The sequence below is a fragment of the Hipposideros armiger genome, unplaced genomic scaffold (assembly GCF_001890085.2).
Source record: "Hipposideros armiger isolate ML-2016 unplaced genomic scaffold, ASM189008v1 scaffold_29, whole genome shotgun sequence".
Lineage (NCBI taxonomy): Eukaryota > Metazoa > Chordata > Mammalia > Chiroptera > Hipposideridae > Hipposideros > Hipposideros armiger.
In genome coordinates, this window is record NW_017731379.1 from 1,079,070 (window position 1) to 1,090,499 (window position 11,430).

The 11,430-nt window shown below is 51.0% G+C and overlaps 1 protein-coding gene across 4 annotated transcripts in view; it reads left to right on the forward strand.

Moving 5' to 3' along the window:
* Positions 1-11,430, forward strand: part of AKAP1 (A-kinase anchoring protein 1) — a 51,140-nt gene that overhangs the window by 17,554 nt on the left and 22,156 nt on the right. Inside the window, exon 1 of one of the 4 annotated variants that reach the window (XM_019636718.1) lies at positions 216-237. The exons of 1 other annotated variant lie outside the window; for it this stretch is intronic. The gene's annotated coding sequence lies outside the window, so the exon portion shown is untranslated. Of the gene's footprint in view, positions 1-215; positions 238-353; positions 472-1,623; positions 1,793-11,430 lie in introns of those variants that run through there. 2 more of the 4 variants (XM_019636719.1, XM_019636721.1) reach the window with 2 other exon arrangements.

Below are 11,430 nucleotides of genomic sequence, written 5' to 3' on the forward strand. Positions count from 1 at the left end.
GGAGTATACGCGCCGGGCTTGCGTAGCGGACCTTCGCGGTTCCCCTGGGGTTCGGAAGGCTCGAGCCAGGCCCCTCTCCCAAACCCCACCGAGATTACAGCTCATCTCGCGAGAGCTGGAGCAAGGCACGGCTGCCGGCCGCGGCAGCGGGATGTCGGCGGAACGCTCCAGACCGCGCCCCCTCTGGCGCAGCTGGGAGAGGCGCGGGAGGGAGCGGCCGACGGCGCGCACGCGCAGGTGAGCGGGGCGAGCGCGGGGGCACGAGGGCGGGGGGCGGGGCCTTGCGTCGCGCCGCGGGCACGTCGTTGCGCGTCCTCAGTATTTAATGTCTCTGTGTTCCACCCTCCCGGGCGAGCACGTGGGGGAGCGGCGGGAGCTTAGGGCTGCAGGGCCGGGCCTCAGGGGCAGAGGCGGGGGTCAGGGGGCGGCGGTGGGCGTGGACTCCGCATCCTGACGGTCGCCTAAGAGCTGGTAAGTTGGGAACGATGGGGGCGGCTGGCCTGGGGACCACCTGCTGGGGCCCCGAAGGCGACGCCGTCGGGGTGATGAGCCTGTGGTGCAGGTGCGGGGTGCGACGCCCGCACCTGGTGTCCCGCAGGCTGGAGGCTCCGGAAGCCGAGCGCGGGTGGAGGGGCTCCGGCCCGCAGCCTGCTGTCAAGCAGGCCCTTCTTTCCCTTGCGTCGCCTGTGCGCCCCCTCATCTTCCCAGGTCTGGGTTGCCTGCTCGCGGGCTCCTGCTGACAGATCGCGTGTGCGTTGCTGGGGCGGCGCTCTGCAGCGCGGTGCCCCCCACGCGCGTCACCATCCTGGGGAGCCGGGGGTGAGGACGCGACGCCCGGGCCACCCCTCTGCGGCTTAACTTTCCCGGAGCGTGCACACCCTCCCTCCCGTGAGACAGACCTGAGCGCGTCCCACCCAAGGTCGCCCAGCCCCACACGCGTTTACTTTTCAAAGGTCGTGTGTACCCAGGCTGAGAGGCGGCGGCGGGGCGGGCTGTGGGCAGGGCCAGGTGCTCACAAGGGCAAGAAGGTGCTCCAAGGCCCGCGGGCACCCCTTTATTTCCCCTGAAGTGGGAGTTGAATTGGTCACTCCAGGAACCTCACCCAACTTCTGTGCCCGTTTAGCTCGCCCTGGGTTACTCCCCTCCTAGGCCGGGCTGTGGCAAACCCGAGTGGTATAGCCCAGCCCCTGGGAGTTAAGTGCGGCGAACCAGGGGAAGGGTCTCGGTTTTCGGAGTGGGGAGGATGGGCTACGCGACCGGCTGTGATTGGATCTCTGTTTTGGGTGGAGGGACCGCTAGAACCGAGTTAGGGTCCCGAGGTCAAATCCTCTCTAGAGGATTAGCATTTGCAACCCCTTAAAGGGTGTCCGGAGAGGCAGAGGCCGTCCCGTCCTGCCTGGTGTGCCCACTGACTTATTGCCTCGGGGCGCGTAGGTCACGTGTGTCGCTCCGCCCGTATCCATCCCCCGCCCCCCACCCGCTGGCGTTCCGGAGGGACCACGCTAGTTTCGCGGTTACGCTTCAAAATGTGCTTGGGGAGGCTGTCTTGGACGCCTCGGGGTGGTGGCCTTTAACCAGTTCCGCTCTTTTATGCCCTGGGGTACTGTTTCTCCCATTTTTCCTCCAAGGGAGGTGTATATAGGGAAGAAAGGAGCTGTTGGTGGTGACTCCCGGGACTGCGTGTAAGCCCTGGGCCTTTCGCGATCTTCTCCAGCGGTGATGCCCAGGTTGGCCGGCGCATTCCTGCCCCTCCGCCGCTGCTAACACAAACCCGGTGCACTTCTGACTCCAGGTGTGAATAGAGGCCTCTCAAGCTAGGCAGGGCAATTAGATTAAACTAGCTTTTTCCCCCCTGACTGAAGTGCAGGCTATTTGGTGTTTAAATTTATCCCCTGCGGGGAAATCGGGCTGGACACTTGGTACAAGCATATCTGTTGATTGGTTTGCTATTACGACTTACCCCCCCCTTGTCGCTATTCCTGATGAACACCGTTCACAATAAGCTATTAATTCTGGCAAACAGTAACCTTACCGTGCTCTTGTAACTAAAGCCCTTCCCAAATTAGTTAAAAAAAATAAAAACTATTTAGAAAGCAAAACTTGGACTCTAAGCACCACCCATTCTCTTTGCTCTTAAAGGTACAGAGCATCTTTGAAATGAGAGGGCAGCATGATTTGGTCATACATCAGATTCCTCTGTTCTTGACATTCAAGTGGTTCACCTGCTGATTAAAACTTTCTGAGCACTGGAAGCATGTGAAGTTACGTTTTGGGTACTTTTTGACTTGTGTTGAACCTTTTCTCTTTTACCTCGTAACTATTGATAGTCTTTTACCTCGTAACTATTGATAGTTTTGTGGGTTCTGAGTAGTGATTCCTGTGTATATTCTCAGAGGAAGTTGTCACTAGGCCAGAGGAGGTTCTTGGGATTCTACAGTGCCTGCCTGGATTAAATGGTCTCTATTGTCATGCATGTTGTTAGGTGATGGCCCAGAATTTGCAGGTAACTGATCTGGTCCAAGCCTGAGAGTGAGACAGGTCTAATGGATTTGTATCTTGCTTGAGCGCTGAATGTAACTATCAGTTCCTCCTTTCAGCTGTTTCTAGGGAATACATTCACACTTGGCCACTTGCAGGGTGACAGTGAGGGTGTCTGTTGTAAGTGGCCTGCACAGGTGCCAAAAGGATGTGTCTCCCGTGTAAGGTTGCTGAGCACCAATATTTTAAAGCATTTTGTTTTGCTCTACCTGGCCACCACAATTATTCTGGGCTTTGGACCCAGGCCGCGTCCTAGCCATCGTTGTGGGTGAAGGCTAGTTTAATCTTTACAGTGCTCGCCCTCCTCATCCTAAAGACAAATTGAGATGTTATTTGTGAGACTTGGCACGGTGCATGATGAGTGCTTTTATTCCCTACTAAATAATCTCTGAGGCTGACATTTTCTCTTGAATCACTTCAGTGATTTGAATTTTATTAAAAGTACCTTTCCCTCAGCCTCTGACCTGGAAAGTTGGTTGGAAAGAAAAGGAAAACAAATTGGTTTTCCCACACTGCCAGCCAGCCTCCTGGCACTAGCCTGCAACAGACATGACTTGATCGAATGCTCATTTTGGGGCTTTGAGGAAGCGGGTACCCCATGCGCCTGGTGAGCTGGTGCCTTCCAGCCCATTCTCCCCAGGCCACTTCTGGTGAGTCTAGAATGAAAGGGCTTTTCTGCAGCTTGGTGTGTTGTGAAGTTAACAGTTTTGTGTACAAATTAATACCTTCAGCTTGCCATTCTGAGATTTCCTCTGCTTTGGGGAGATGCTGGGTCCTCTGAGCCTCTTGCCCCACTTACATCATCTCATATTGTTTGAGCTGCTACTCTTAGTGGGATGTATTTTCATCCTAACTTTTGCTCCCTAGGGCAGGTTATGTTTCTTCCACATCCCTTTCTGGTGTCATGCCTCACACCTTTATGATCATTTACCATTAAGTGCCTACCCACCATTGTATGTGGCCCTCCATTGTATGTGAGCGAATCTGCTGGCCTTGGTATCTAATTTTAAACTTGGGCTGTGGAAAACATGATCAATGACAACATTTGGAGTCGGGCAGAGTGGCTGGAGAAGTAACTGGTGGGGATGTGGAGCTAAAATTTGAAAGATGCCTTTTCCTTGATAGCGACTGTGCTAGGTGAGTTGTGAGCAAACACCTCCCTAATCCTTTAATCCTCAGACCTCTGAGTACAGTTGAGGGTGAAGCTGGGGTGATTCTGGATTGTTTCAGTAGCTAATAGAAATACAAATTGAGGGGTAGAGAAACTGACAAGTGTAGGTTTGGATTTAAACTAGGTCCCCTGAAGGGCTTTTGCAAAAAGAACTAAGGCATAGGTAAATCGATGGGCTTGTCTCCTAATGTTTCTGTTGCTTTCTAAGCAGATTGTGGCAATGAAGGAGGGTGTGTTATCATTCAGCATTCTGAGGACAGGCTTTCAGTAATAAGTAGCTTTCAAGAGGTCCTTTTCCTTAAACTTTCCTTTCCTCCTACCAGATGATCTTCGTTCTGTCCAGGTCCTCACCATTTAAACATTTCTACAGCTCAGTTTGATCGTTTGCAGCAGTCGATAGTAAATGTTCTGTCCCAGTCTGGTAATACTGGCTGGCTGCCTTCACTTGGCTGGGCGTCACTGAGGCCCATGCACTTAGGAATACAGCAGGGCCCCAGGTGAGTTCTGGAAGTAAAGGTGTGCGGCGCTGTGGAGTGATATGGCTTGTTTCACCACTGGGCTCAGCTGGCAAGAGCCCTGGATGGGGCAGGGGAGGGTGGGTGAGGGCTTGGTGCAGCTTTCATGGATGAAACCAGGCCGTGGTTCTAGGCAGGTCTGTTGGCTCTCTGGGATCTGTTTCTTCAACTGGTAAGAGAGAGTTGGTCAACATCAAAGGCGTTCAGTGAATGCCCTTGGGAGCCCTTTTAGTCTAAAGTGCCTCCGGGCTGCTGGAAGGTGGAGTGTCTGCAGGGCTGTGTATGGGGAGGGGTGTATTTGGGCTAGGGTGCTTGGTTCAGTGGATAGTATAAGTCAAAAACTTATTTTTAAGTTCCACTGTTTTAGCTGTATCTAAAGTTCTCTAGCTCTAACATACTACTGTGCAAAATATTTTTATTTTTTACAATGTCTCTATTCTCATCTCCTAAATTGATCCTTAGGGAAGGGGGTCTACAGCTGTCTTGTCCTATAGACTAGCAACTCGCGTTATGTGTGGCTAGTTAAATTGAAACTTTTTAAGGCATGAAATAAAATTTAAAAATCAGTTCCTTGGTAACATTAGTCACATTTCGAGTGTTCAGTAGCCTCATGTGGCCAATGGCTGCAGTACTGGACAGTGTGGGTCTGGAGCATTTTCATCCCAGAAAGTTCTGTGGGATGGCACTGGTCTTGGTGCTTTTCTTTGCCCAACTCTAAAAGCTTAATTGCCGCATCTTGTAAAGCATCATGTGTTTGGGCTTCGTCTTGCATAGTCCACAAACCCAGCAGCTTTGGTGACAAATTATTTATAAGCTCTCTCCATGGCATGTTAAGAAGCAAGTTCTGGACTGCCAGTTTGGAGGGCTGTGATCAATTATGAAACAGTTTGAGAGAGGAGCATAGCGAGGGTTCTGGGGGTGGGAGCATGAATCAAAGAGGCAGACGCTAAGCCCTTGGAAAGCCGTTTTGGTTGGAGAGCCTGTATGTTATCATAAAGGTCCTTGCTGGTTCTCCAAGGCCTGTGCTCACTGTCTTTGGTTTTCAGCTATCAGCTGACCTATGATGTGGTCCTTCACTCACCTGAATACTTCTTGCAGGATCCCAATCTGGTCCCTCTGTGCTAAGCCAGGCACCTTATAAACAAGCGTCCTTTTCATCCCACCCCTCCAGTCCATCTCAGTGTCAGGAGGCCTGTTTTTACAGAAGGCAGTGGGGGGAGTCGTGCCACAGTGGACATCCTGAAGTGTTGGTGTAGGGCTAGCTCTGGGGAGATGCCCCCTCATTTAGTCCTGGGCATGCTTAGTTTGAACCCTGCTAGACTGGCCTTTGTCTTATAACATGAGAGCTGTCTTTTTTTTTTTTTTAATTAAAGTTTACTGGGGTGATAATGGTTAGTAAAGTTACACAGGTTTCAAGTTTCTGTAATACATCATCTATATATCACATTGTGTGTTCACCACCCAGAGTCAGTTCTCCTTCCATCACCATATATTTGACCCCATTTACCCTCATTTACCAACCCCCTGCCCTCCCCTTACCCTTTGGTGACCACTAAACTGTTGTCTGTGTCTATGAGTTTTTGTTTCTTTGTCTTATTCCTTTGAGTTTTATATCCCATATATCAGTGAAATCATATGGAGAGAGCTGTCTTTTCTTGGAGCCAGACCGTGTAAGATGCATAACAGACATGTACTGAGCACCTAGTGTGTACCTGGCATTTTAGTAGTTTTTTCTAAACTGTTCCCTTTTTTTTCTCTCTCAGCCCTATGAGGTTAAGTATTTCTAGTTTGTACATAAGGAAACTGGGGCCCTGAGGAAGGTATACTGATCCTAGGATCCTAGCTTTGGACATAGATCAGGGTTCTATATCTCCAGCTCCATGCTTAGAGGCTGTTTCTTACTTCCTGCCTCATTTTCCCTTTGTCCCCATCCAGAAAATGACACTGTTTTTAAAAGATTAAAATCATTTCTCCCGCAAGCTGAGTCAGGCTGGTAGGTGTTTTGAGGCATTTCAGCCTCATTTCAGCCCTGTGAGGGAGATATTTGTACCCCATTTTACAGGACGTTTTCATTTTACAGGAAACTGAGGTTCAGGATCCTACTCTTTTATGTTCTTATGTCTCCACAGCCATGTTTTAGCATCAGAATTATGCAGCCATCCGGTGCCTTTGAGCTGCACAAATAATGACTTGTGACTAAGAAAGCCTAAGTAGACTGACTGTATCCATGTCTGAGGGCCTGGAAAACTGCTCTGAAGACTCTGGTTTACCTCAGTCGCCTGGTTGACAAGACAACCTTGAAGTCACTCATTCCCTGGCTAATAATAATGTGGCCTGTCAGACCTCACATGGAGGTCACGAGACCATCCCTGGCCCTCATCAGGCTGCCGCCTGGGAGTAGCTTGGTCGCTGTTAGAGGTGGCAACAGGATCTGTTCGAGGACAGCCCTCAGCCCCACGCTGCGTTGCCACTCCCACCCCTTGTGCTGCCTCGGCTCCAAATACGTGAAGGCCAGTTCAGCCTTCTGTGAGTCTTGCTCCTCCTCCTTGTCCCTCCAAAGAGAAAGGAGCAGGAGTGACTTGCCCTGAATTGCCTTGGAAGGAGGCCTTCACTCTGATGCGCCCTGAGCTCTGTCTGGTGAGAAGAGTCCGTGCCGAGAATAACCTCCTTGCTTTGTCCTTTGCCTCTGCTGAGGCCCACCCGGCCAAGCGTGTGTTATTTTGGGCAGGTGGTATCCTTTAGGAGGGCCAAGTGCGTGTGGCTTCAGTGGACAGGGCAGGTCCTGGGGCCGAAGCCGCTGCTGCCTCCTAATCAGGGAAGGAAGGAGAGCAAAGCCACCCTAGAAACGAACTGTCATGGGGTGTGTGGGGGGTGTGACTGCTTAAGAGGTCCCTGGGGCTGCCTTTTCTATTCTGGATCTGTGGCAGGGGCCCAAGCCGGCCTCCTGGGCCAGGCAGGCATGTGACCGAGGCAGCCCAGTGAGCGGGGCAACTCAGGATGCTGTCCCGGGGAATGACGACCCCTTGTTGCCCCAGCGCCGATTTCTCAGGAAACCACCTAGGCCCACTTTCATGGGAAGTCACCCAAACGAAGGGCCGGCCGCTAACTGGACACTAAAATCTCTGAAAAACATGCATCTGCTGGCAGCCTCATTACTGGCGTCTTCTGGCTTAAACCAAACTAAAAAACATGAGAGCAGGCAAAGCCATGACCCTCGGGAGAAATTCTTACTGGGGAGCTGTTGAGGCTGAAGAGATTTTCACAAACAAGTTTTGTTTCACACCACCATCCTTTCTTTTTCTTCTTTTTTTTTTTGGCTTCTCCTCTCCTCTAACTTGGAGCAGCCAACTCCAGCCCATCTATCTGTTTCTGATTAAGAAAGCTTCAAGCCATATAAGGCCCTTTGCTGCCTATGGTTTATGTTGGCGGGAGAGCGCGGTTGCTTTTGTAAAGTCTGTTTCACAGAAGTCGCAAGGGCTTCTGTGGGGCTGAGTGTGTGTGTGTGTGTGTGTGTGTGTGTGTGTGTGTCCCTCCTGTCCCCATCCACTTCCCCGCCACTGGCTAATAAGCGGTATGACCCCACGGCTTCCCACAAACGCGTTTTCTGAGAACTCAGAAGTAAACAGTGAGCTCGTTTACTCACACAGTATAGGCACCTCTCAGACTGCCAGCCACAGAGGCACCCTATTTCTGTAATGAACTCTGGAGTCAGCTTCTGTTTATTAGTTTAGAAACCACCGTCTCTTAGCTGTTGGGGCAAGTCGGTTTCCCTCTCTGGAGGACGTTGGGTGAACCTGCTCCTCTGGGTTCTTGACCTTCAGCCTGTCTGCCCAGGGATGCTGGGGAATGGTTTCTCTGGCAGTCGCCCTCCGATCTAATCTCATCTTCGCTTCCTTTTCTTGCTGTCTCTTGAGTGAGCCAGGCTTGTTCCTGCCTTAGGACTTTGGCACATGTTTTCTCTTCCCTTTCTCCCCTCTTCTTCCCCTGTCCTCCCAGATGTTGGCATGGCTGCTTCTCAACTGTTTCAGCTGTGCTGCCACCTCTTGAGAGAGGCATTCCCTGACCCGTCTATCTAAAGCTCCCCGCTCTCCCACGTGCTCTCGATCCAGTCTCTATCCAGCCGTTTGCTACTTGGGTTCCTCATCTAAACGACAGAACCCAGAAGATGATTGAGGGACTGTTTCTCAACTCTCCCAGCCAGTACCATTCTAGATGTCCAGGAGCATAGTTAATTCATAAGGTACAAAGGGATGCTGAGAGGGCTCAGTTCTTGGAATCCGTTGAGAGGCTGCGGGTTTATTACTATTGGTTGCTGCATCTTTGCAGTATCTTGAGATCTGAAATGTGACTCCCTGCCCACCCCGCCCTCCACCTTTGCTTCCTGAGGGCTCTTGCATCTCCAGCAGAAGAACCCGGCTCACTGTGGGTACTCAGGTCTTTATTAAATGACTAGGCCCGAGGGGCCCTGCTGCCTGCTGCCAGCTACCCCTCAGTGGGGTGGAGAGCCAGATGCCTCAGCTCCAAGGGTCGATAAGCCTGTTCTCTTTGCAATGATTACTGTCATGTCAGCAGGGCAATTTGGGGGGGGCGGGGGGGGGGCGGGGAGGTGTCTCTGAAGCAAAATTGGCATGAACTATAACGGGAAAATAAAGCATTATCAGTTTGTACATAAATGAGTTGATACATATTTATCATGATGGTTAATAAGCAAAGCTATGTTACAGTATGGTAAGAGCATCCATTGCTACTTAATATGTAAGAATATCAATTTTCTGTGAAAGCATTGCTTGTAGGAAGTTTCGACTTCTTGCTATGTACAAGGTTTTAAAGAACAGTTATTTGCTCTCCCACCTGTCCTGGTCTCTTCAGAGGCAGCTACTTTCAACTCTTCCCTTGGGCCTCCCTACCTCTATATTTCTAAATAGTATTTCCTTCCTTCCTTCCTCTCTCTCCCCTCCCCCATCTGTCTTTCCTTCCTGCCTTTATGTATTGTCCGATTTGTTTTTCTGCTCTGGAAGAGTAAGGATTTGGCTCATTCCTACCCTTTTTCTTCCCTCGTCCTCTCAGTATAGAGGTAGTGTACATTATTAAGATATAAATATTGCTGATGGCTGCATAGTTGTTAGTTTTCCATATTTCCTTTCTTGTCTCCCCTCCCTTCTCCTCTCCTAGTTAATTTCCTTTGTTTGTTTAGCTTAGTTTTCTGTCTGTCTCTCTCACCAATTCTCTGACTCTCTCCCCTGGGTTCAGCCTTTGCTGCTGAGCTCCTGTCCTTGTGCTTGAAGATACAGGGTCCTAAGCGGCGCCACGGTGCTCCTGGGATGCACCCCTGTCTCCTGCTTCCCCTTCATCCTGGGAATTCCTTCTCCCCTTCTCTTGTGTTGCCTCAGGGATCAGTACCTCCTTCTTTTTTGGTTCACTTCCTTGTTTTGGTGGCGCCCACCTTCCAAGTGCTTGCTGAGAGTGTGTGAGTGTGGGCAGCCCACCGGAAACAAGCTGATTCATCCACAAGGACATGCCCCTTTGAAGGCGCAGGATGGGGTGTGGCTGAAGACGGGAGAGCTGGTGCAAAGTTGGCAAAGACAGCTAGGCCCCCAGATCCCTTCTACCGTGTTAGCAGAAGATCTGGCTTTACTTTATGGGGTAGTTTAAATGTGAGGGGACCTGGATTTGGGCACCAGGCAGTGGTGAAAATGGGTGTTGAATGAAAGTCCTTCTATTGAATGGGGCAGCCCAACCCCCCTTGGCTCCCACAGTGTTGGCTTTCAGGCGACTGTCCTCTCATCTCCCACCCCAGGACATGAGAACATTCTCATCTGGGGAAAGTGGCAGCCTGGTTCCTGTTTGGCCCCCACCCTAGCCAGGACACTTTCCTGACTCGAGGACCAAACTTGTCAGTTGGTCAATGGCATAGGGTGGCAGTAACAGGCCCACTAGAGAAGTCATTGGTTTTTATTTTATTTTTTGCCCCCAAAGGACTTGAAAGTGCCTCAAGACCAGTGCGTTGTCTGATTCATTCCTGCGTCCTGCTGTGCTTTGTACCCGCTAGGTGCCAGTGTATATTTGGTGACTAGAAGTTACCTTATGCCTTTATGTGATTTCCGAATTGTTCGTAGTGCACACTGTTTGCCATTTGGAAACTCGGTGTCCACCTCTTTGCTTTGCCCCCCTGAGGTGGTGCTGTGAAGGGTCTTTGCCTCACACCCACGTCTTTTCTGATTCCTGGTGAAGGCATGTGTCTTTATTAGCCTTTAAGTAAGCTTGCTGTCTGATCACGTTGGTGCCTTTGGGGCTGTCCTGTGTAGTTCTCTGGTCATGGGCAGGAACTCCGAGGACCCAGGAACACTTGGCTGGCAACTGCTTTATCACCAAGTCGATAAAAAATTTTAAAACCATATCCCTACCCCCCAAACAAAGCAATGGGAAGACCTTTGTAGGAGGTGCTGGTTTTCCCTTTCTCATTTGAAGCCTAATGAGACTGGACCTGCCATGAGTGGTCAGCAGCGGAGAGAGGCCGGGCAGCTCACCCTTGTGTGGTTTTCTTTGTTACCAAGTTTTCCAAACTGGGACTAACATTTTTAATTGAACTGGAAGAGGACGAGCTCTTAATTTGAGACGGTGCCCAGAGATGGAATTTTTCACTCCTGGCTCTCCTGGCGCTCCTGGCGCTGGGCTCTGGGCTTCCATTTTGGCCGGAGAGGACTTCGCTGAGCAGGCTCTCCCACCCAGACATCACTGGACGAAGCCTCCAGTCTCCTGGAGAGCTGGCTGGCAAGTGTTCTGTGACCCAGAATGGGGAGTGGCCACCCTGGCTTGCCCTGTGGGGCCATCACAACGGAGGGTGTGGGGACAGCCCTGCACATGACCTCACAGCCCTACTGTGAGGTAATTTGGAATCTTGAGAATGCCAACATGAGTCACAGCTCCCTCAGGCACCCCAAAGATGAAGGTAACTGCCCTGTGAACACCAGGCGGGGGCTGAGACCAACATACCTGAGGCATGGCTCCAGTGCCCTGATTCCTGGGCGCCCCCCAGCCATGCTGCTGAGGGTGAGTGGCCCAGCTACCATCGTCCCCCACCCTCAGTAGCAGCATCAAACATTGCCGGCAAGGTAGGCGCTGGCTGTCGCAGCCTTTATCCAGCTCTTTCTTTCTTTCTTTTTTTTTTTTTGAGGTCCATCACCTTTTAAATAATTGATTTCATGT